Source organism: Eriocheir sinensis, unplaced genomic scaffold (assembly GCF_024679095.1).
Source record: "Eriocheir sinensis breed Jianghai 21 unplaced genomic scaffold, ASM2467909v1 Scaffold386, whole genome shotgun sequence".
Classification (NCBI taxonomy): Eukaryota; Metazoa; Arthropoda; class Malacostraca; order Decapoda; family Varunidae; genus Eriocheir; species Eriocheir sinensis.
In genome coordinates this window covers 64,555-86,153 of record NW_026111705.1, presented here as the reverse complement: position 1 = coordinate 86,153, position 21,599 = coordinate 64,555, and positions in this window count along the sequence as shown.

Genomic DNA, 21,599 nt, shown 5'->3' with positions numbered 1-21,599 from the left:
TACTACTACTGACACTACCACCACAATTACTACAACTTTTACTACCTCCTCCTCCTCCTCCTCCTCCTCCTCCTCCACTTCCCCTATCTTTACTACCCAAACTTTCAGTGATGTTAGGGGAGAGAGAGGTCAGTATGGGGATATAATTAGAGCGAAAGAAAGACAGAAGGAGAGGGGCGATTGAGAGAGGGAGAGGGAAGATAGAGGGAGCCAGTCACTTCGCCTGTACCTCTCCTCTAACTCTCCTCTCACAGTCTGCCTCCTCCACCTTAACCTAATTTTGTCTAGTGTGTTCAGGGAAGGAATATCAGAAGCAACAGAAGCAACGATTTAAAAGAGGGAAAGAAGAGTAGTGATTTGAAAGGGTAAATTGGAGGAAAATAAATGCGACAAAATAGGAGGAAAGGAAGGAAAGAACGAAGAAATGGAAGGAAGGTAGAGGAAGAGTTTACATAGAAGAGTATTAGAAACAGGAGAACTTGCAATGTAGACAAGGTAAAGAGGAAGCGTAGTGATTTGAAATGGTTAAGGTTTGGAAGATATATACGACAAAAAAGAGGAAGGAAAAGAAGAAAATTAGAAAGGGCGTAGAGGAAGGATATGCTTAGAAAAAACAACAGAATAATAGAATTTGAAGCAGCAGTGTGTACAAGAGCAATAAAGGGAAAAATATAGATGTGTTGTGGTTTGAAAGGTAAAGAGAAAGAAAATCTACACCACAAAATAACAGGAAGGAAGGGGAGGAAAAATAGACGGGTCGTAGAAGTGTATACTTAGAGGAAGGAATATTTGAAGCAGGAGAAATAGTCATGTAGAGGAGGAAGAAAGGGGAAAAAGGGAGGTGTAGTGATTTGAAAGGGTAAAGAAAAGGGGAAAAAACATGAATAAAAGTTACATAGAATAGAAGTAAAGGAGGAGTATGCTTAGGGAAAAGAATCATCAGTGTAATAAGAGAGAAATAAAAAAGGAAATTATAGAAGTGTAGTGATTTGAAAGGGTAAAGAGAAGGAAAAAACATGAATAAAGGTTACATAAAATAGAAGTAAAGGAAGAGTTTGCATGGAAGAAAGAATATTAGTAACATAATCATCAGTGTTGTCAAAGAGAAATAAAAAGGAAATTATAGAAATGTAGTGATTTGAAAAGGTAAAGAGAAGGAAAAAACATGAATAAAGGTTAAATATAATAGAAGTAGAGGAAGTTTTTTGCTTAGAGAAAAGAATATTAGAAGCAGGAGAAGCAGCAACGTAGAAGAGGAAGGAAAGAGGGAAGGGAAGAACATAGTGATTGGAAGCGGTAAAGAAGAGGTAAATATATACGACGAAAAAGGAGGAACAGAAAAATGGAAAAATGGAAGAGGAGTAGAGAAAGAGTTTACATAGAAAAGAATAGAAGAGGTAAATATATACGACGAAAAAGGAGGAACAGAAAAAATGGAAAAATGGAAGAGGAGTAGAGAAAGAGTTTACATAGAAAAGAATAGAAGAGGTAAATATATACGACGAAAAAGGAGGAACAGAAAAAATGGAAAAATGGAAGAGGAGTAGAGAAAGAGTTTACATAGAAGAAGAATAGAAGCAGAAGCACCAATGAAGAAGATGCAATTGAAAGAAGAGTAGTGTAGTGATTTGAAAAGGGAAAGAGGGAGAAACATACGAGTATACTAAAAAAGGGTGGAATGAAAGGAAGGAAAAATGGAAAGTGAATAGAAAAAGAGTGTGCTTGCAGTTGCAGGAGAGCCAGAAATGTAGGAAATGAAGAAAGGAGAAAAAGAGAGTCCAGTGATTTGAAAGGGGAAAGCGGAGAAAAATAAATACTCTCCAAAATGAGGGAAAGAGGAAGAGGAGTAAAATAAGAGGGAAAAATAGATGAGGGGAGAGACTGAGAAAGAGTAAAATGAGTAAAGGAATGGATATGGTGAATAGAGGAAGAGAAAACGAGATGAGGAGAATTGAGGTACGAAAAGTTGTAAAAGGAAGAGAGGAAAAGAAAGAAGAGTAGAGAGAGAGAGGAAGAGGAACAAAAGAAATGGAAAGAAAACTAGAGGAAGAGGGGGAAGAGTAGAAGAAAGGATAAGAATGAGAGTAAGAGAAAAGAGATATCGAAAAAGGAATAGAGTAAAAACTGAAGAAAAGGCAATGAAGAAAAGAAAAAAATCAGAAGTAGAGGGAGAGGAATAGAAGAAAGGGTAGAGGGTAGTGCAAATATAAAGGAGAAAAGAGTATATGGTGAAGAAGAAGGGGTCACAAAGCAAAAAGAAATGGGATATGAAAAGGGGAAATGGTAACGGGTGAAAGGGAAGGAAATATAAAGGAAGAGGAAGATTAAACGAAAACAAACAAAAAAAAGGGTAGTTTGGCGATGTAGGAGGAGGAAGAGACGGAAAAATTCAAGATATGGGTCTGGGAGAAGGGACGAATCTGGAGAAAGGGCAAAAAAGAAAAGGGAAAGAGGAAGGGTGGTGATGGCTATGCTAAAAGAAAACGGAACGAGGGGAGAGGTAAGGGGAAAGAGGAGGTACTCACCCATAACTGCTGCACCAATTAAATGTTTGGTTTCTTTTTTTCCCCTTTCACACTTTGCCATTTAAACTTCCTCTCCCTCCACACCTCCACGCGTCCCTCCCCACACCTGCCTCTCCTCCTCTCCCTCCTTATATCTCCCACTCCACACCTCCCTCAACACACATCCATACCAACACTCTCTCTCTCTCTCTCTCTCTCTCTCTCTCTCTCTCTCTCTCTCTCTCTCTCTCTCTCTCTCTCTCTCTCTCTCTCTCTCTCTCTCTCTCTCTCTCTCTCTCTCTCTCTCTCTCTCTCTCTCTCTCTCTCTCTCTCTCTCTCTCTCTCTCTCTCTTTTTATTTAAACTGACAATTTATAGTACACAACATATTTGTTTTTGTCGACGACACTTTATGCGATCGTTCGTAACGAGAAGCATATGTTTCACTGTGCACTTTTCAGGGCTTAAAATGTCACTTTTTCTTGTGCATTATTTCAAAAGTCCTTTACACTTGTTCACTGTGTATTTAGCATCACTAGTGGTGTGGGGCATGTTCTTCGCCACCTGTGAGCAGCCACTTTTACCTGCTGGGTGGACATTTCCCTCACTGTTGGCCTTGCTGCCGTGAAAGTGTTCCACAGGCGGGACACCCTGGAGGTGAAGGTCCTCTGGTGCTGGCTGGCGCGTGACCTTGGCACCCCGACCTGCTCGTGGCTGGAGAGTACCGTTCTCGTATCTCTCACAGCCTCTCGCGGGGGGAGCCTCAGCCTCGCCAGGTGTGGTACTCCTTGTACCTGGGCCTTGTGGAACACCACCAGCGCAACGACGTCCCGGCGGTGCTCCAGAGTGTCTAGAGGTATAATATCCTGAGGGGGCGGCTGGGGGTTGTTCTCCTGTAACAGTCGCTGCACCCGTCGCTCCACCTTTTCCAGTCTCTGCAGGTGTGTGGCAGCGCTGGACATCCAGGTCAGAGCCCCGCACTCCAGGTAGGGTCTTACCTGGGCCTTGTAGAGGAGCATAATTCCTCGCTTGTCGAGGAAATTAGCCACTCTACGAAGGGCAGAGACACGTAGGGAGGCTTGGTGGGCGACGTGTTTCAGGTGGCGGTCGAAGCGCAGCTCTCGGTTCAAGTCCACTCCGAGGATCTTGACGTAATCCTGGAGCGGGAGGGTGACGGAGCCAAACATCACCCTTCCTTCGACAGCTTGTGTGGCTGCCGGGGACCGAGAGATCACCATCGCCTGAGTCTTCTCAGGAGCAAAGTTCACCTGCCAGCGCTCCCCCCACTCCCGTATCAAGCGTAGTTGCTGGTTGACGTCAGCAACCGCTTGCTGGCTTTCTTGGCGAGGGTAGGAGAGGGAGTGCGTGCAATCGTCAGCGTATGCAGAGACTGGTGGCAGACTCCTGAGAAGGTCGTCGATGTACAGATTCCAGAGGACAGGTCCCAGCACAGATCCCTGAGGGACTGAGGCACCCACTGGGAGGTCCTTGGACTGCTGGCCGCCGATGACGACGTGGAGGCTTCTTCCTTGAAGGTAGTCGCTCATCAGCATCAGCAGGTGTCCTTGGATGCCTTTGGCACGAAGCTTCTCCAGCAAGCCCGCGTCCCACACCCGGTCAAAAGCACCCGCGATGTCGAGAGCGACGACAATGGTATCCAGGCCGGTGTCTAGTGAGTCCTGCCAATCCCTGGAGAGGAGCAGCAGGAGGTCTGAAGTGGAGCGGCCAGATCTGAACCCAAACTGCTGGTCAGTGATGAGGGCGTTGTTCTCGAGGTGGCGGGTGATGGCCTCCACCACTATTCTCTCGAAGATTTTTCCAACTACAGACAGGAGGGAGATAGGCCCGTAGCTGGCAGGGTCAGATCTGGCCCGCTTTTTGTGAACCGGCACCACGCGAGCCTCCTTCCATATAGAGGGCCAGGTGTTCTCCCGGACACAGGCCCCGAACACCTCCGAGAGGGGTCCTGCCAGCTCACTGGAGCAGTGACGCAGCACATGTGGACTAACGTTGTCAGGACCAGTGGCCTTCCTGACGTCCACCGCTCTTAGAAGGCGCTCCACTTGCTCCCGGTGTACCGCAACCTCTGTCAGGGTCTGGTTGCATTTCTGTGGCAGTTGTGGTGGAGGTCTGGTGAGATCAGCGACGGACATCTTGGCAGAGAAGAGGTCAGCCAGGAGCTTTGCCTTCTCCCTGCTGCTGGTGGCTGTGGTGCCGTCCTGCTTGGTGAGGGGAGGGATTGTTTCTTGGTGGCTGCTGCCTTGCTTTTCCTTAATAAGGGTCCACCAGGTCTTGCTGCCCACCCCTGGCCCGCACAGCTTGGCGCGGAGGTCTCTTTCCCACCTCCGTTTCGCCCATTTACTGGTGGCCACCATATTTTTGCACGCCGCTCGATGCAGGGCTTTGTTGCGGCGGGTTGGGCTCCTTTTGTAGCGGAGCCACGCAGAATATTTTCTTTCTGCAGCAAGGCGGCAACGGTAACCAAACCAGGGCTGATCGGTGGGCTTGGAGGTGTACTGGCGGTGTGAGGTATGCTCTCGTTGGAGAGCTTCGAGCCGTTCAGTAAAGGCCTTCGCCATGGGCTCTGCTCGCCCAGACAGAAGTGTGTGCCAGTCTGTCTGCTGCAGGTCTCTTTTAAGGGAGGGCCAGTCAGCTCTGTCCCACAGCCAGATGGTGTGGGAAGTGGCCTCATCCCGCGCCACGCCCACGTCTGCTCGGGTCAGGATGGCGTGGTGGTCAGAGCTGCCAACCGGCCCAAGCTGTTGGCACATGACCCTGCCCTCTCCCAGGTCCGAGATAACGGGGTCCAGCGTCCCGCCTCGCTCATGGGTTGGGAAGGTGACATGATCTGTCAGACCCTGCACCGTCAGGAGATTCTCGTAGGCGGCTCCCTCCATGTGCTGGTTTAAGTCACCCACGATTAGGACATGCCTGCAGCGATGGTGAGTCAGCAGGTCGTCCATTTGCTCCGTCAGAAAATCCAGGGGGGCAGGCCCTTGCCTTGGGGGGCGGTACATGGCACACAGGAGGAGGGCAGTGCCATCTGCCAGAATTACTTTGAGAAACACCGCCTCTGTCGTGGGTGGTCTCTACTTCAAGTCTCTGGGCCTGCACTCCTTCCTTGAGGTACACTGCCACACCGCCGCCTTGTCTTCCCTGCCGGTCTCTCCTGATCCAGTGGGTGTAGCCTGGAATCCTGCCGAAGGATAACTCCACCTCACTGTTGAGCCACGTTTCAGTCACCACAGCTATGTCCACGCGGTGCCTCAGGACAAAGCTGTGGGTCAGGTCCCCGATGTTGGTGCGGAGGCCTCGCACGTTGGCGGAGAGAAGCACCAGCTGGTGACGAGTCCTCGGAGTGTCTGCCATCCTATCTGAGTTGGTGATGGGTGCTGGAGCAACTCAGGTAGGAGGGAGGGGTCGACCACTGCCAGCCAGGTGTATGGCCCCAGGAAGGAGGCTGTGGCGCGATGTGTGATGGTCCCGGTGGAGGGGGCAGGTGACTGGAGACAGGCTGCCTAACCTCAGCAATCATACGTCTGAGGAGGTGTTCTTGCCTCTCGTCTGCAGCCCTCGCGTGGCACTACTCTGCTGCGTGTCCCCGGCGGGAGCAGTAGTCACACACCTTGTTTCTCCCACGGCGTCGAGAAGCGGGTTGGTGTCCGTGGGCGGGTCGGCTGTGGTGGCCTTGTCTGGCCGGGTGACGACGAGGTGGGGGAGGCGTCTGGCGAAAGGAACCGAGGTGAGCAGCGTTTGATGGATGTCTCTCCGCCTCCTACTGCTGCATCCTGTTAGCTCCTCGCCACCTCTGCGGTTGTCGGTTGGAGTGTACTCCCCGGACGTTGTCTCGACTGCTCCCTCTTCTTGTGGCGCCGTCAGCGTCACCGTCACTAGGGCGGGAGCGAGGGGCGCCGCGGTTGTTGTCGTTGCTGCTGCTGGCGTCTGTGTTCTCGCGCTCCCTGGCCTGAGCTGCGCCTCCGCTCGTGGTGCTGGTAGTGGCGGTGGTGTCGCAGGAGGTTGTGGCGGTGTTGCTGCTGTTGTCTCTGCTGTCTGGGCGACTTCGACGCTAGGTGAGGGAGGCAAGCAGTCCACGAGTTTGGCGAGTTTGCGTGGCCTGCCTGACGTCCACCAGCTTCGCCAGGAGAGGGATTCTCTCTCTCTCTCTCTCTCTCTCTCTCTCTCTCTCTCTCTCTCTCTCTCTCTCTCTCTCTCTCTCTCTCTCTCTCTCTCTCTCTCTCTCTCTCTCTCTCTCTCTCTCTCTCTCTCTCTCTCTCTCTCTCTCTCTCTCTCTCTCTCTCTCTCTCTCTCTCTCTCTCTCTCTCTCTCTCTCTCTCTCTCTCTCTCTCTTTCTCTCTTTTTTTTCTATTTAAACATAGGCACATGTATAATATTTACATACCCAAAGGTGCACTGTCGTGTGCTGCCTATTCAAAGGGCAGAATAAAATCTATATAAAAAATATAACTACGTAAACTATAAAAAATATATATACTGTAAAAAAAAAAAAACATACAATACAGAATATATGTGAACGCACTGCACACTACACTCGTGTCACTGCTCCACCACGAGTGTCAGTGGAGTGGGGAGTGAGCCCCTCCAGTGGTGGGCCGACAGTTTTATTTTTTGGGTGTTCATCTCCCGGATGTTTGGTACACAGGCCGTGAACATGTTCCACATTCGGCAGACTCTTCCCGAAAAGGTGCGCTGGTGCTGGCTGGTACGGGAACACGGCACCTCCACCTAACACCGTTCTCGTGTCCCGCGTGGTGACTCTCGGAGGTTGGCGTAAGCCCACCAGATGTGGCACTCCCTGCACTTGTGCCTTGTGAAACACCACAAGAGCAGCTACGTCCCTGCGGTGCTCCAAGGAGTCGACGGAGCTGAGAGTTTCCTGCTCGGTTGGGGGGTCTGCCGCATCCACCAGTTGCAGTGCCCGTCTCTGGATGGCGTCGAGTCTCCCGCTGTGCGAGGCAGCACACGACATCCAAGAGAGGTCAGCGTACTCCAGGTAAGGCCGTATCTGGGCCTTGTAGAGCAATAGCCTCCCTTTTTGTCGAGGAAGCTGGCCACCCTTCGCAGGCAGGAGACTCTGTGGGAGGCCTTTTGGGCAATGTGTTTGATGTGGCTGTCAAACCGTAGCCCTCGATCCACTTCCACTCCCAGAATCTTGACGGATTCCTGGAGTGGGAGGGGGACGCCACCAAAGCTTAGCTTCCCCTCCACTGCTGGCCCGGCAGTGGGGGATCGAGAGACCACCATTGCCTGGGTCTTCTCTGGGGCAAAGGTCACCTGCCAGCGGGCACCCCACTCCTGTAGCACCTTCAGCTGCTGATTGACCTCGTCAGCAGCTCGCCCACAGTCTTGTCTTGGGTAGGTGCAGGAGAGAGTGCAGTCATCAGCGTAAGCTGAGACTGCTGGCAGCTGCCGGAGAAGGTCGTCCACATATATGTTCCACAGAACTGACCCTAGCACTGAGCCCTGTGGCACTGATGCCTCCACTGGCAAGGAGTCGGACGTCTGCCCGTTGACGACAACCTGGAGGGTCCTTCCTTGAAGGTAGTCTCCCAGGAGCTGAAGGAGGTCGCCTTGAATGCCCTTAGCACGGAGTTTTTCGAGGAGACCCCTCTCTCTCTCTCTCTCTCTCTCTCTCTCTCTCTCTCTCTCTCTCTCTCTCTCTCTCTCTCTCTCTCTCTCTCTCTCTCTCTCTCTCTCTCTCTCTCTCTCTCTCTCTCTCTCTCTCTCTCTCTCTCTCTCTCTCTCTCTCTCTCTCCCCCCTCAACACCTCTCTCCCCTCACTTCCCTCCCCACACCTGCCTCCCCACACCTGCCGTTCCTAACCTGTAGTAATTAGACATTTTTTTCCCCACAGGTGTCTCTCCGTGTTACCTGCCCTGATTATAATTACCAAACGCTTCTCCCTTCCACAATTGTGCCATTTAAAACCTCCCTCCCTACACAGGTATTTTCACCTCTCAACTTTACTAATTATACGTTTTCTCCCTCCACACCTTTACACATTTTATTTTTCTCGCTTTGGGGCTTTTTGTATATATACTTCCACCACTCATTTCTACTTTTTTTCTTCCTTCCTTCATACTTGGACTATTTTTTTCTTTCTCTACATATAATTTCACTATTCTTTACTGTTTATTTTCTTCTTTCCTTCATACTTGCACATACTATTTTCTTCCTCTACATAAAATTTCACTACTCACAACTACTTTTTTTTTCTTTTCTTCATAGTTGTACTAATTATTCTTACCCCCTTTATGGACAATTTCACTACTCATTGCTACCTCTTTATTCTTTCCTCTATACCTGAGATAATATTTTTCTCCTTCAGAGCTCTTCATATCCAGCCTTGTCTACCTGCTCACCTATGCTAATTAACCTTTTCTCCTTCAACAGGTATTTTCCCTTTTGCAGTTTTACTAATTCAACCTTCGCTTTCTCTCCTCCCACAGTCTTGGGTAGCGCTTAATGTGAATCCCACCCTCCACCACCACCACCACGGAACAAGATGAAAAGGATAGAGAGAGAGAGACATAAGGTAAATATCATCTTTTTGTACCTTTAGCATTTATCTCAGTTCTTTAGCTTTTGTGTTTCTTATACTACTACTTCTACTACTACTACTACTACTACTACTACTACTACTACTACTACTACTACGGTTATCACTTTAAAAGGAAAGAGAACAAGGTATACATCGTAATTTTTTAGTGTCCTTTTGTTGTGATACAGTTTCTGCTATTTATTTATCTCACAATTCTCTCTCTCTCTCTCTCTCTCTCTCTCTCTCTCTCTCTCTCTCTCTCTCTCTCTCTCTCTCTCTCTCTCTCTCTCTCTCTCTCTCCTCTCTCTCTCTCTCTCTCTCTCTCTCTCTCTCTCTCTCTCTCTCTCTCTCTCTCTCTCTCTCTCTCTCTCTCTCTCTCTCTCTCTCTCTCTCTCTCTCTCTCTCTCTCTCTCTCTCTCTCTCTCTCTCTCTCTCTCTCTCTCTCTCTCTCTCTCCTCCTCTCTCTCTCTCTCTCTCTCTCTCTCTCTCTCTCTCTCTCCCTCTCTCTCTCTCTCTCTCTCTCTCTCTCTCTCTCTCTCTCTCTCTCTCTCTCTCTCTCTCTCTCTCTCTCTCTCTCTCTCTCTCTCTCTCTCTCTCTCTCTCTCTCTCTCTCTCTCTCTCTCTCTCTCTCTCAAAGCGCTGCAATCACTTAAAACTAACAAAAGTCGAGGACCCGATAAAATATATCCAAAATTACTTAAAGAAATATCAACAGAGATACTCAGACCTTTAACAATGCTGTTTAATATGTCTTTACACCATGATATCGTTCCTACTGGTTGGGAAATGGCTAACGTAACACCCATTTAAAAAAAAAGGCGACCGAAAATTACCGGATAATTACAGGCCAATCAGCTGAACTTCAAATATTGGTTAATTATTTGAAACAATTATTAGAGATAAAGTAGTTAACTACCTAGAGTGTAATTCGCTAATCCTGGACTCGCAACATGGTTTCCGTAACAACAGATCTTGTTTGTCGAATCAATTAACGTTCTATAACGAGCTTTTTGCAGTCTATGATGTTTCTAAATCACTTATATTATTCATTTGGACTTCCAGAAGGCGTTTGATAAAGTCCCACACTACAAGTTTCTTCATAAAATCAAAGAAACGGGTATCGGGGGTAAGCTTCACGAATGGATCAAGCACTGGCTAAGCAATAGAAAGCAAAGAGTTGTAATAAATGGAGTGACCTCTGAGTGGATGCTAGTCACTAGTGGTGTCCCCCAAGGCTCTGTCCTGGGACCCCTTCTCTTTGTCATTTACATCAACGACATTGACCTTGGTCTCAATAATTTCATTAGTAAAATTGCGGACGACACGAAAATCGGCAATGCGGTACTTACGGAATGTGACATGCGGAGCCTACAAGAAGATTTGCGTAAAATATCAAATTGGTCAGTAAAATGGGAAATGCCTTTTAATATAAACAAGTGACAAATTCTGCAGGTTTGATCTAGAAATATAAAGAAGGACTATGCAATGTGCGGCGTTAAAGTTAAAGGCGTTCACTCGGTCAACGAGTCCGTTAAAAAAGCAAACAGGATGATGGGTTTGATTAAGAGAAATTTTTCATTCATGAATAAAGATGTCATACTACCTTTGTATAATAGTTTCGTCAGACCTCATTTGGAGTATGCCGTGCAGTTTTGGTCTCCCCACCATGCGAAAGACATTGCTAAATTAGAAGGTGTCCAGCTTAGAGCAACCAAGATGATTAATTCATTACGAAACAAATCCTACGAAGAAAGGCTGTCACATCTAAACCTGTTTTCTCTTGAAAAACGCCGCCTCAGAGGAAAACTGAGCGAGTGGTTTAAAATACTTAACGGTTTTACCAACGTGGATCCGACCAAGCTGTTTGTGATGGATGATTCGACACGAATGAGAAATAATGGCGCTAAACTCAAATGTAGACAAGTTCATTCACATTGCACAAAATTCTTCTTCACTAATGCTGTCGTTCGAGATTGGAACAGATTACCACCATCAGTGGTACAGTGTAACTCGATTGCATCGTTTAAGAATAATCTTGACCGCTATCTCCTCCATCTCAATGTTCACTACTAGTAGGTCAGTTTCAACGCCATGGTGGCCGCATAACAACTGTCACTTAGGTTTTGGACAGCCCACCTAGTTTGGGCCTTAGGGCCTGTGTGGTCTGCTTATCTATGTAATTCTCTGTCTCTCTCTCTCTCTCTCTCTCTCTCTCTCTCTCTCTCTCTCTCTCTCTCTCTCTCTCTCTCTCTCTCTCTCTCTCTCTCTCTCTCTCTCTCTCTCTCTCTCTCTCTCTCTCTCTCTCTCTCTCTCTCTCTCTCTCTCTCTCTCTCTCTCTCTCTCTCTCTCTCTCCTCTCTCTCTCTCTCTCTCTCTCTCTCTCTCTCTCTCTCTCTCTCTCTCTCTCTCTATCTCTCTCTCTCTCTCTCTCTCTCTCTCTCTCTCTCTCTCTCTCTCTCTCTCTCTCTCTCTCTCTCTCTCTCTCTCTCTCTCTCTCTCTCTCTCTCTCTCTCTCTCTCACCCCACCCACCCCCACCAACCCCTGAATACTGCAGTTGCCCATGTGGATTTGCAGAGTATCTTTCCATCTTCTGTGTCCTGTTTTCCCTTTCCTTTGTGCGCGTCTTGCTACATGAGTTTCTATAAAGGGCTGTGTTGTTATCTTACTTTCCTCTTTTCCTCCCTTTTACTTCCAGTCCTCTTTATTCATCTTTATCTTCCTTTTTTGCCTTTCCTCTTTGTCCCCCTTTTCCCTTTCCTCTTTATTTTCTGTCTTCTTTGTTCCTCTTTATTTCTCATTATTCCCATTTCTTTTTATCCCTATTTCTTCCCTTCCTTTTTTTTCCTCTATCTCCTTTTATTCTCTCTCCTCTTTCTTCCTTTATCTCCCTTTATTCCCCTCCCTTTTTCTCCTTCTCCTTTTTCCTTTCCTTCTTAGTCCTCTTTATCTCCCTCTGTTGCCTTTCCTCTTTATCCCTCTTTTATTTCCTTTTCTCTTTATTCCTTTTTATTTCCCTTTATTCACTTACTTCTTTAATCCGCTTCATCCTTCCTCTCTCAAATGATCTGCGGTTTGTGTTGTTTACTGGGATGGAGAGTGTGTGTATTTGTTCGATTTAGCGTTGTTTTCACTCATCACCTGTACTACTTTTACCTTTTCCTCCCTCTACACTTGTACTGATTTAGATTTTTCCTTCCTCCATATCTGTGCTTAATTTAATCTTTTTCCGCGCCCACCTGTTTTTTTTTGTTTTTTTGTTTAGATTTACTGGCATTTGTTTATTTTTTTCGTTTTGTCTTGTTTTGTTTTGCGGTGTTTTTTCATTATCATCACTTTTAGTATTAGTATTATTGTTATCGTTATCATCATCATCATCATCATCATCATCATCATCATCATCATCATCATCAGGTATTATTCGTATCTCGATGTCGCTCCCCTAAACATTTCCGTTCGTTTCTTTCTCATGCTTCTAGTGCACAGTCTCAGTGGAAACCCTTCTTCTCAGTCACTTCCTGCTCGTCTCTCCTCCTCCTCCTAGCGTCGATGCGGCTTGCAAGAAACTGTGTAACCAACGACGCCTCCGACAAGCGAACTCATACAACACGAGGCGGCCAAACCAGGAGTCACATTTCCATTTTGTATACAAATGCACCCAGTCTGTTACCCAAAAAGGACGAAATTAGGGCGTATATTGCAACTGAGAAACCAGATGTGGTAGCCATCACAGAGACTTGGGCCAACTCTGCACATCTAGTATCTGAACTGTCATTTCCCGGGTACGAAAGCTTCCAAAAAAATCGAATGCACAAGAAAGGAGGAGGAGTAATTTGCTACGCACAAAGTACGCTCCTGCCATAGAATAGACAAATAGGACGCAGAGAATTACGACTCCGTCTATGTGGATATAACTGCGAATAATAAGAAACTAACACTTGCGACCGTATACAAGCCTCCAAAACAACAGGCAGCCGACGACACTGCCCTGTACGAAGAGCTTCACTCTTTAACACAAAGTAAAGAAGCAATAATAATTGGGGACTTTAATTGCCCTAACATTGACTGGGGACAATTGACTGGAGATCAAGAGGGTAACAGGCTTATAGAAATGGTGGAGGATTCGTTTCCTCACTCAAGTTGTAACTCAACCAAGAAGAGAAAATAATCTGCTGGATCTGGTATTAGTAAGCGAACCTGACCTCATTCGCGACTGTGAAGTTGGTGAAAAAGTTAACGGTTGCGATCACCACTTAATCCGTTTCAATGTCAACATAAGTCACAAACTCGTAGACAATCCGTCAGTGATACCAGACTACAAAAAAGCAAATTTCAACCTAGCCCGTGAGCTGCTTCCCTCTGCGACCTGGGACCAACTTCACCTAACCGACAATACAATCGACAACGTGTGGAACAACTTCAAAGATAAGCTTTTGGGAGTAGAAAAGTCTACAGTGCCTACTAAACCCAGGCGAGTAAATGGTGCCGTAGATCCACCGTGGATGACCAGAAAAATAAAAAAGGCGGTAAACTTAAAAAAAAGGAATTATAACCTAATGAAAGAGGATGACACGGCCGAAGCCCGTACACTGTACCAAAACAGCCTCAGAGCTTGTCGCACCCTTATTCGGAGTAGAAAACGCAACTACGAAAAACAAATAGCGCGTGACATCAAGACAAACTCAAAAAAATTTTTCACATACATCAGATCGAAAAAAGTAAAATCCAATATTGGTCCCCTGACAGACGAGACTGGATCTGTAACTCAGGACAGTAAACAGATGACCAGAATCCTCAACAGTAACTTCGCATCCGTATTCACAGTCGAGGACATCGAAACCATGCCCGAGAGCCCTGACCCGCCGAGGGGAGTCACGCCCTTGAAAATTGACTCAATATGTGACCAAGAAGTGAAAAAGTATTTGGATAAACTCGACACGAACAAGTCAACAGGACCTGACGGTTTGTCCCCGCGGTTATTGAAAGAGCTTAAACAACAAATACTTCAGCCACTCACTAACATATTCAACCAGTCTGTTCAGTTGAACAAGGTCCCGGAAGACTGAAAGATGGCGAACGGAACACCGATTTTCAAAAAAGGAGACAAAAGCGTTGCATTAAACTACAGGCCCATAAGTTTGACATCAGTGGCAGGAAAAATACTCGAAAAGATTATTAGACAAACTTGTTAAGTTTCTAGAAGACAATAATGTAATATCCGACACCCAGCATGGCTTCAGAAACAAGCGCTCCTGCCTAACGAATTTATTAGACTTCTTCCAAGGTATATGTAAGAACTGGGATGCCCACATCCCCAGTGATGTTATATACCTGGACTCTCAGAAAGCCTTCGACAAGGTACCGCACGAGCGACTCCTTAAGAAATTGCACTCGGCGGGCATTGGAGCCAATCTGATCGCGTGGATAAGAGATTGGCTCACCGACAGAAAACAACGAGTACTACTCAACGGACAGCCTTCCGATTGGCTTCCAGTCACTAGTGGAGTGCCTCAAGGGTCAGTGCTGGGACCCATTCTCTTCATCATATATATCAACGACCTCGAATCAGGACTGAAATCCACAATATCGAAATTTGCTGATGACACCAAGGTGGGGGGAAAGGCCCTCACAAAGACCGACTGCGAAATCATTCAGAAAGACCTCAATCACATTATCGAATGGTCGGAAAAATGGCAAATGTCCTCTAATATTGACAAATGCAAAGTCATGCACATTGGGTCCAGAAATAGTTACCACATACATCATGAATGGGAGATCTCTGCAAGCGATGCAGGAGGAAAAGGATCTTGGAGTCACTATCAACAGTGACCTGAAACACGCGAATCACTGTAAAAAAGCATACAACAAAGCCAACACTATGCTCGGGTTTATAGCGAGGAACTTCGAGTGTAAAACGCCAGACGTGATGCTGCCCTTGTATAATTTCATGGTAAGACCACACCTCGAGTATGCAGTACAGTTCTGGTCTCCTAATTACAGGAAGGACATTGATTTACTGGAAAGGATTCAACGACGCGCCACGAAGATGATACCAACCTTAAGGGCTCACCCGTACGAGGAACGACTCAAGCGACTCAATCTCTTTACAGTGGAGAAAAGACGCCTGCGAGGGGATATGATTCAAGTCTTCATGTATCTGAAAAAATTCAATAACGTCGATTACTCCAAATTCTTTGAACTTCAAACCAACCTAAGAACTAGAAATAACGGTTTACCCATTCAGTCTAGTCGATGTAACACAGACATCGAAAGGAGTTTCTTTTCAAACCGAGTCATCCGTCACTGGAACAATCTTCCTTCAGAAGTAGTAAATGCGAATACTATCAACTCCTTCAAATATAGAATCAACCGTCACTTCGCTGCGTCGGGAATGAACTGAATATTGAGGTGCTTTCGTCTGCTCCTCAATATCGAGGTGCTTTCATCTGCTCCTCAATGTCGAGGTGCTTTCATCTGCTCCCCAGGCCCCAAGTGGATGTCGAGCAGATTAAATCACCAAAGCGGGCAACCTCGTAATGAGCCAACAGGCTTTGTTGCCTGCATTTCCATGTTTCCATGTTTCCATGTGTCCTCCTTCTCCTCCTCCTCCTCCTCCTCCTCCTCCTCCTCCTGCCACATCCATATCAAGTATCATGGCTTTTTAATTGTTTTTTTTTTTTCATTTCTTATTATAATGATAATTGCAAATGTATTTTTCTTGGACGTGACTGGAATGGTTTATGTGTTTTTCATCATTATCGTCAACATCATTATCATCTTCAGCCTGTGTGATTCCACGGCACAAACGTTTAAATTCGTTTCCTTCTTTTACCTCAAGTTTGGAGTCTCGGTTTAAAGGTTCGGTATAAACGATGTAAACTTTTAATCTTCAGAGTCTTTATGATTATCTTTTTTCATCATTAGCTGTCATCTTTTCTAACACCTTTTCCGTTCATATATTATTACTTGTGCTTTCAGAACGTATCATTCCCTTCTTATTATTGTTTATAGCAGCTTATACGTCTATATTTTTCAAGGTGTTTGTTTGCTGTTTAACCCGGTAGCAGCGACGGGCCAAATTTGTGGCTTTACCGTGTAGCAGCGACGGGCCACATTTTTGCTATGATATAAACCCTCCAAAATAGATGATGCATAAACTGATCACAAATGCGTTGATATATATTATGAAATGGTTTGCGTGAGTGATGATTTTTTTCTCACTTTTCTCGCTGGAGGGGGGCGTGCATCATAAGAGGGCATTTCCTAGGGGTTAAAGTGGAGATATCTACATGCTTCGAACTCCTCCCACCTCTCTCTTCCTTCTCTCTGCTTCACACCCACGTACATATTGGGAAAGCGGAGAGAATGTAGTAGTAGTAGTAGTAGTAGTAGTTTAGAAAAATGACAACTGCAGCCACCAGGTTTAACGTTGATGAAAGTGTTGCCGAGTGTTTGATGTTTGGTTTTGTTAATCATTGATTATTATTGCCTTATATTTATACACTGTTAGTTTTGCCTTGCCCATATTCTTTATTTCGTCCATGTATTTATCACTCATATGGTATTTTATTTATTTTCGTCTTACTCTTATTATACCTTTTTTCTTTACATACACTTTCGTTAACGGTTTGTATCATATTATTTTCCTATGTTTTCCTCCTCCTCTAATGGATAAATTTTGTCTGGGAGGATTTGTATTATACGTTTTTTATTAGCAACCGCATTAGTAGTTTTTAATATATTTTTTTTTGTCTTACACTAATGGATATTTTTGTGGAAATTATTTGTTATCCGGTTTTTTGGGAAATTATTTGGTATTCTTTTTTGGGGGAAAGTTATTTGTTATCCGTTTTTTGGGAAATTATTTGATATTCTTTTTGGGGGGAAAGTTATTTGTTATCCGTTTTTGTGAAATTATTTGTTATCCGTTTTTGGAAATTATTTGGTATTCTTTTTTGGAAAGTTATTTGTTATCCCTTTTTTGGGGCAATTATTTGGTATTCTTTTGGGGGGGAAAGTTATTTGTTATCCCTTTTTTGGGGAAATTATTTGGTATTCTTTTGGGGGGGAAAGTTATTTGTTATCCCTTTTTTGGGGAAATTATTTGGTATTCTTTTGGGGGGGGAAAGTTATTTGTTATCCCTTTTTTGGGGAAACTATTTGGTATTCTTTTTTGGGGAAAGTTATTTGTTATCCCTTTTTTGGGGAAACTATTTGGTATTCTTTTTGGGGGAAAGTTATTTGTTATCCGTTTTTTGGGGAAATTATTTGGTATTCTTTTTTGGGGAAAGTTATTTGTTATCCGTTTTTTGGGGAAATTATTTGGTATTCTTTTTTGGGGAAAGTTATTTGTTATCCGTTTTTTGGGGAAATTATTTGGTATTCTTTTTGGGGGAAAGTTATTTGTTATCCGTTTTTTGGGGGAAATTATTTGGTATTCTTTTTTGGGGAAAGTTATTTGTTATCCGTTTTTTGGGGGAAATTATTTGGTATTCTTTTGGGAATTTATTTGTTATCCGTTTTTAGGATGGAAAATTATTTGTTATCGTTTATTTTTTTTTGGGGTGGTGGAAAATATTTGTTGCCCGCTCTTTACTGGTCGCCGCATCAGCAATTTTTTCTCGTAAATTTTCATCTTATTCGTTCTCATGGTATTTTTTTTTCTTTCCTTTTTACAGCTTCAAAATTTTCCATGTTTTCCTCGCGGGTCAGATTTAAGGCTCTTTTCTCACGTCCTCGCTGTTCTTTTTGTCCACTTTTTTTTCCTTTCCTCGCCGCCACTTTTCTTTGGGGACATTTTCGCAAACGTTCAAACCCACTTTCTTCCACGCCGCCTGCAAGCTCTTTCTCTCCCTTCCACTCCCTTCCTTTCCCTTCCTCTCCCTTCATTTTTCTTCCCTTCCCTGTCTCTTACTTCCATTCGATTGTCAAGCGCTTTTTCTCCTTTCCCTTCATTTTCTTTATTTCCCTTCATTTTTCTTCCCTTCCCTGTCTCTTACTTCCATTCGATTGTCAAGCGCTTTCCCTTCTTTTCCTTCTTTTTCTTTATTTCCCTTCATTTTTCTTCCCTTCCCTGCCTCTTACTTCCATTCGATTGTCAAGCGCTTTCTCTCCTTTCCCTTCATTTTCTTCATTTCCCTTCACTTTTCTTCCCTTCCTCGCCCCTTACTTTCATTCCATTATCATCCTTCCCTTTAATTCCTTTCCCTTATCATTTTTCTCCCTGTCTTTCTTTCCCTTCTCCTATCTTTTAACCTTACTTTCTTTCACGCTGCCTGCAAGCTCTTTTTTTTCTCTTCCTCTCTCTTCCTCTCCCTTATTTTCCTTCACTTTTTTTTCTTCTCCCTCCTTTATATCCTTTCCTTTCTCATCCATCCCCTTCTTTGTCCTTATATTCCTTTCCTCTTCCTTCCCTTGCATTCCCTTTCATTCATTATATATCATTCCCTTCCTTCCTTATCTCTTTCCCCTTTTTACTTTTAGCTTTCTCTCCCTACCCTTGTTTACCTTCCCATCTCTTCCTTTCTTTTCTCCTTTCTCTATCTTCCTTTCTCTCCCATTCTTCTCTTATCTTGTCCTCCCCATCCTTCCCTTCTCTTCCTTTCCTATTCCTCTATGTCTTTCCTTCCCTTTCCCTTCCCCTTCTTTACCTTTCTCAGTTTTTCCTTCCTTTCCATTCCCTTCTTTTCTCTTTACTCCATACCTTTCTTTACTTCCACCTGTTTTGCCTATTCTCCTTTTTTTGCTCGTCCTCTACTTTTATATACTCTCTTCTATCTTCCTTCCTTTTTTCCTTTTTTATCCTCCTTACTCCGTCCTTCCTGTCACTTCCCTTCTTTGCTTCCTTGTTTACTTCCTTCCCTTTATCTTTCCTTCCTTCCTTCCTTCCTTTCCTTCCTTTCCTTCCCTTTATTATTTCCTTCCTTCCTTTTCCTTCCTTTCCTCTTTTGCTCCTCCCCTCTCTTTAACTTCCTTCCTCTTTCCTTCTGGAGGCGTGGGAACAGGAGGGGAAGGGAAGGGAATGGGAGGGAATGGGGGAGGGAAGGAATGGGAATGTGGCAGCTTCTTAACTTTACACGAGGGGAACTTGGCTAATGCAGATGCAGAACTCACTGTAAGAATGGTGGGAGGGAGGGGGGAAGGAGGGGAGGGATGGGGAAGGCTGGTGGTGTGAGGGGGAAGGTGGAGGAGAAGGATAATATAAGGAGGAGGAAGGTGGAGTGGATGCTGGGGACAGTGAGAGGGAAGGGGAAGAAGTACAGCAAGGAGGGAGGAGGAGGAAAGGAGAGGAAAGAGAAGGGAAGAGAAGAGAGAGAGAGAGGAGAGAAGGAAAGAAGAGAAGAAAGGAGAAAAAGGAAAAGGAAAGGAGATGAAAGAGTAGGGAGAGGAGAGAAGACGGAGAAGAGAGAGGAGGAAAAGAGGAGGGGAGGAAAAGCAGGAAGGGAAGGAGGGAAGGAAAAAGGAGGGGAAGGAGGAAAAGAATGGGAGAAAGAGAAATGAAAGAACAGGAAGAGAGAGAGAGAGAGAGATGGAAGAGATGGCAAAGAAGAGAGAGGAAGAGAGAGAGAGAGAAGAGGGAGAGAGAGAGGAAGATAGCCAGAGATAGAGATAGTGGAGATAAAGGGAATGATAGAGGGAGGGAGACGAGAAGGAAGGGAGAGAGGAGAGAGAGAGGGAGTGGGGGAGGAGGGAAGGGGAAGAGGTTAGGAGGAGGGAAGGAGGAAGGGAGGGGAAGAGAAAAAGGGGTGGGGAGGAGGAGGGAGGGGAGTAAGGGAAGATAGGAGGGAGGGGGAGAAGGAGGAAAGAGGTTGGGAAAGGGGGAAGGAGAGAAGGAAGGAGGGAAGGGGGTAGGAGGGAGAGGGGAGGAGGGTGGGGAAAGAGGGAAGGACAGAGAGAAGGAGAGGGAGGGAGGGAGGAGGGGAGAGAGGGAAGAAGAGAGAAGGAGGGAGGGAAGGAGGAAGGAGGAGGGAATGGATGTAGCGTTGTGAAGGGAAGCGTGGGTAGAATGTGTGCCTGTGGGGGGGGGGAGAGAGAGAGAGAGAGAGAGAGAGAGAGAGAGAGAGAGAGAGAGAGAGAGAGAGAGAGAGAGAGAGAGAGAGGAGAGAGAGAGATTTTTGTCTCTACCTCAATGAATATCCACTAACCCCCCTTCCCCCTCCTCCTCCCCACACACCCCACCCCCGCCAGCTGACTGAGATGCCAAGAGAGAGAGAGAGAGAGAGAGAGAGAGAGAGAGAGAGAGAGAGAGAGAGAGAGAGAGAGAGATGAGGAGGAGGGCCCTACAGAGAGGATGACGAGGAAATGTAAGGCTGGTTTTTATGGGGCGGAAATGCGCTAAAATGCATCATCGGGGCCCACCACCACCACCACCATCAACATCATCAACAAACAGTAGTAGCAATAGTTGTAGTTGTAGTAGTAGTAGTAGTAGTAGTAGTAGTAGTAGTAGTAGTAGTACAATAAACACACTAGCAACAGATTAATAACAATACTAATAAGGTTTTATGTCTACACTGGCGCGCACACACACACACACACACACACACACACACACACACACACACACACACACACACAATATCCAATACTTGTTTATGTGTTGTGACTATTTTTCTGCCTCCTGCTTTCAATGCCTGGGCGAACAGAGCGTTATAAGTATGGCCTCCTCCTCCTCCTCCTCCTCCTCCTCCTCCTAGTCCTGCATGAATAAGAAATAGGCTTTACGGGAAAAAACAAAGTGGTAGCTGCAGCAGTACTGCAGTGCTCAATGATGGATTTCGCAATCTTTCTATCATAAACATCAACCACTCAGAAATGGAACTAAAATTCTCCCTATTGTATTTTGTAGATGACACAAAAATCAATTTCAAAACCATCAAAACGACGCTGACTGAATTATTCAAAGTGGTCAGAGTAAGTGGCAAAATGTCTTTCAGCTTTATCAGTGGTAGGTCAAAAGCTTGATTATGAAGCAGTAGCCATGATGCATGAGGGAAGCCTCTGCGGTCATACAGGAGAGAATCGGATCTTGGGGTCACTATCAGCAGGGGCATTGTAGGGCCGTGTATTACTAAACATTTTCTGTCGCCCAAGTTTGCTATTATTTGACAAGAGCTTTCGTAGGAGTTTTGGGCATTTTAAGTAGTAGTTTTATATGAGCCAGGTAGTAGTTTGACCTTTTCTTTCTATACCCCTGAACCTAAAAGAAACACATATTTGACAAGGCTTTCATAGAAGTTTTGGGCATTTTTTGGTAGTAGTTTATAGAGCCAGGTGGTAGTAGTTTGACCTTCTTCTATAATTCTGAACCTAAGGAAACACATATTTGACAAGGCTTTCGTAGTAGTTTTGGACATTTTAAGGAGTAGTTTTATGGAGCCAGGTAGGTTTGGTATTCCTTTCTTCTATACCAAGTGAACCTAGTAAAGAAACGCTTCCATTAGAACCTGACTGACCCCGTTATTTAATTGTTATCAGGAAGCAAAGGACAGGATAGAGAGTAAAAGTACTAGCCCGACGCATTAACTAGCAAGCCAGAAC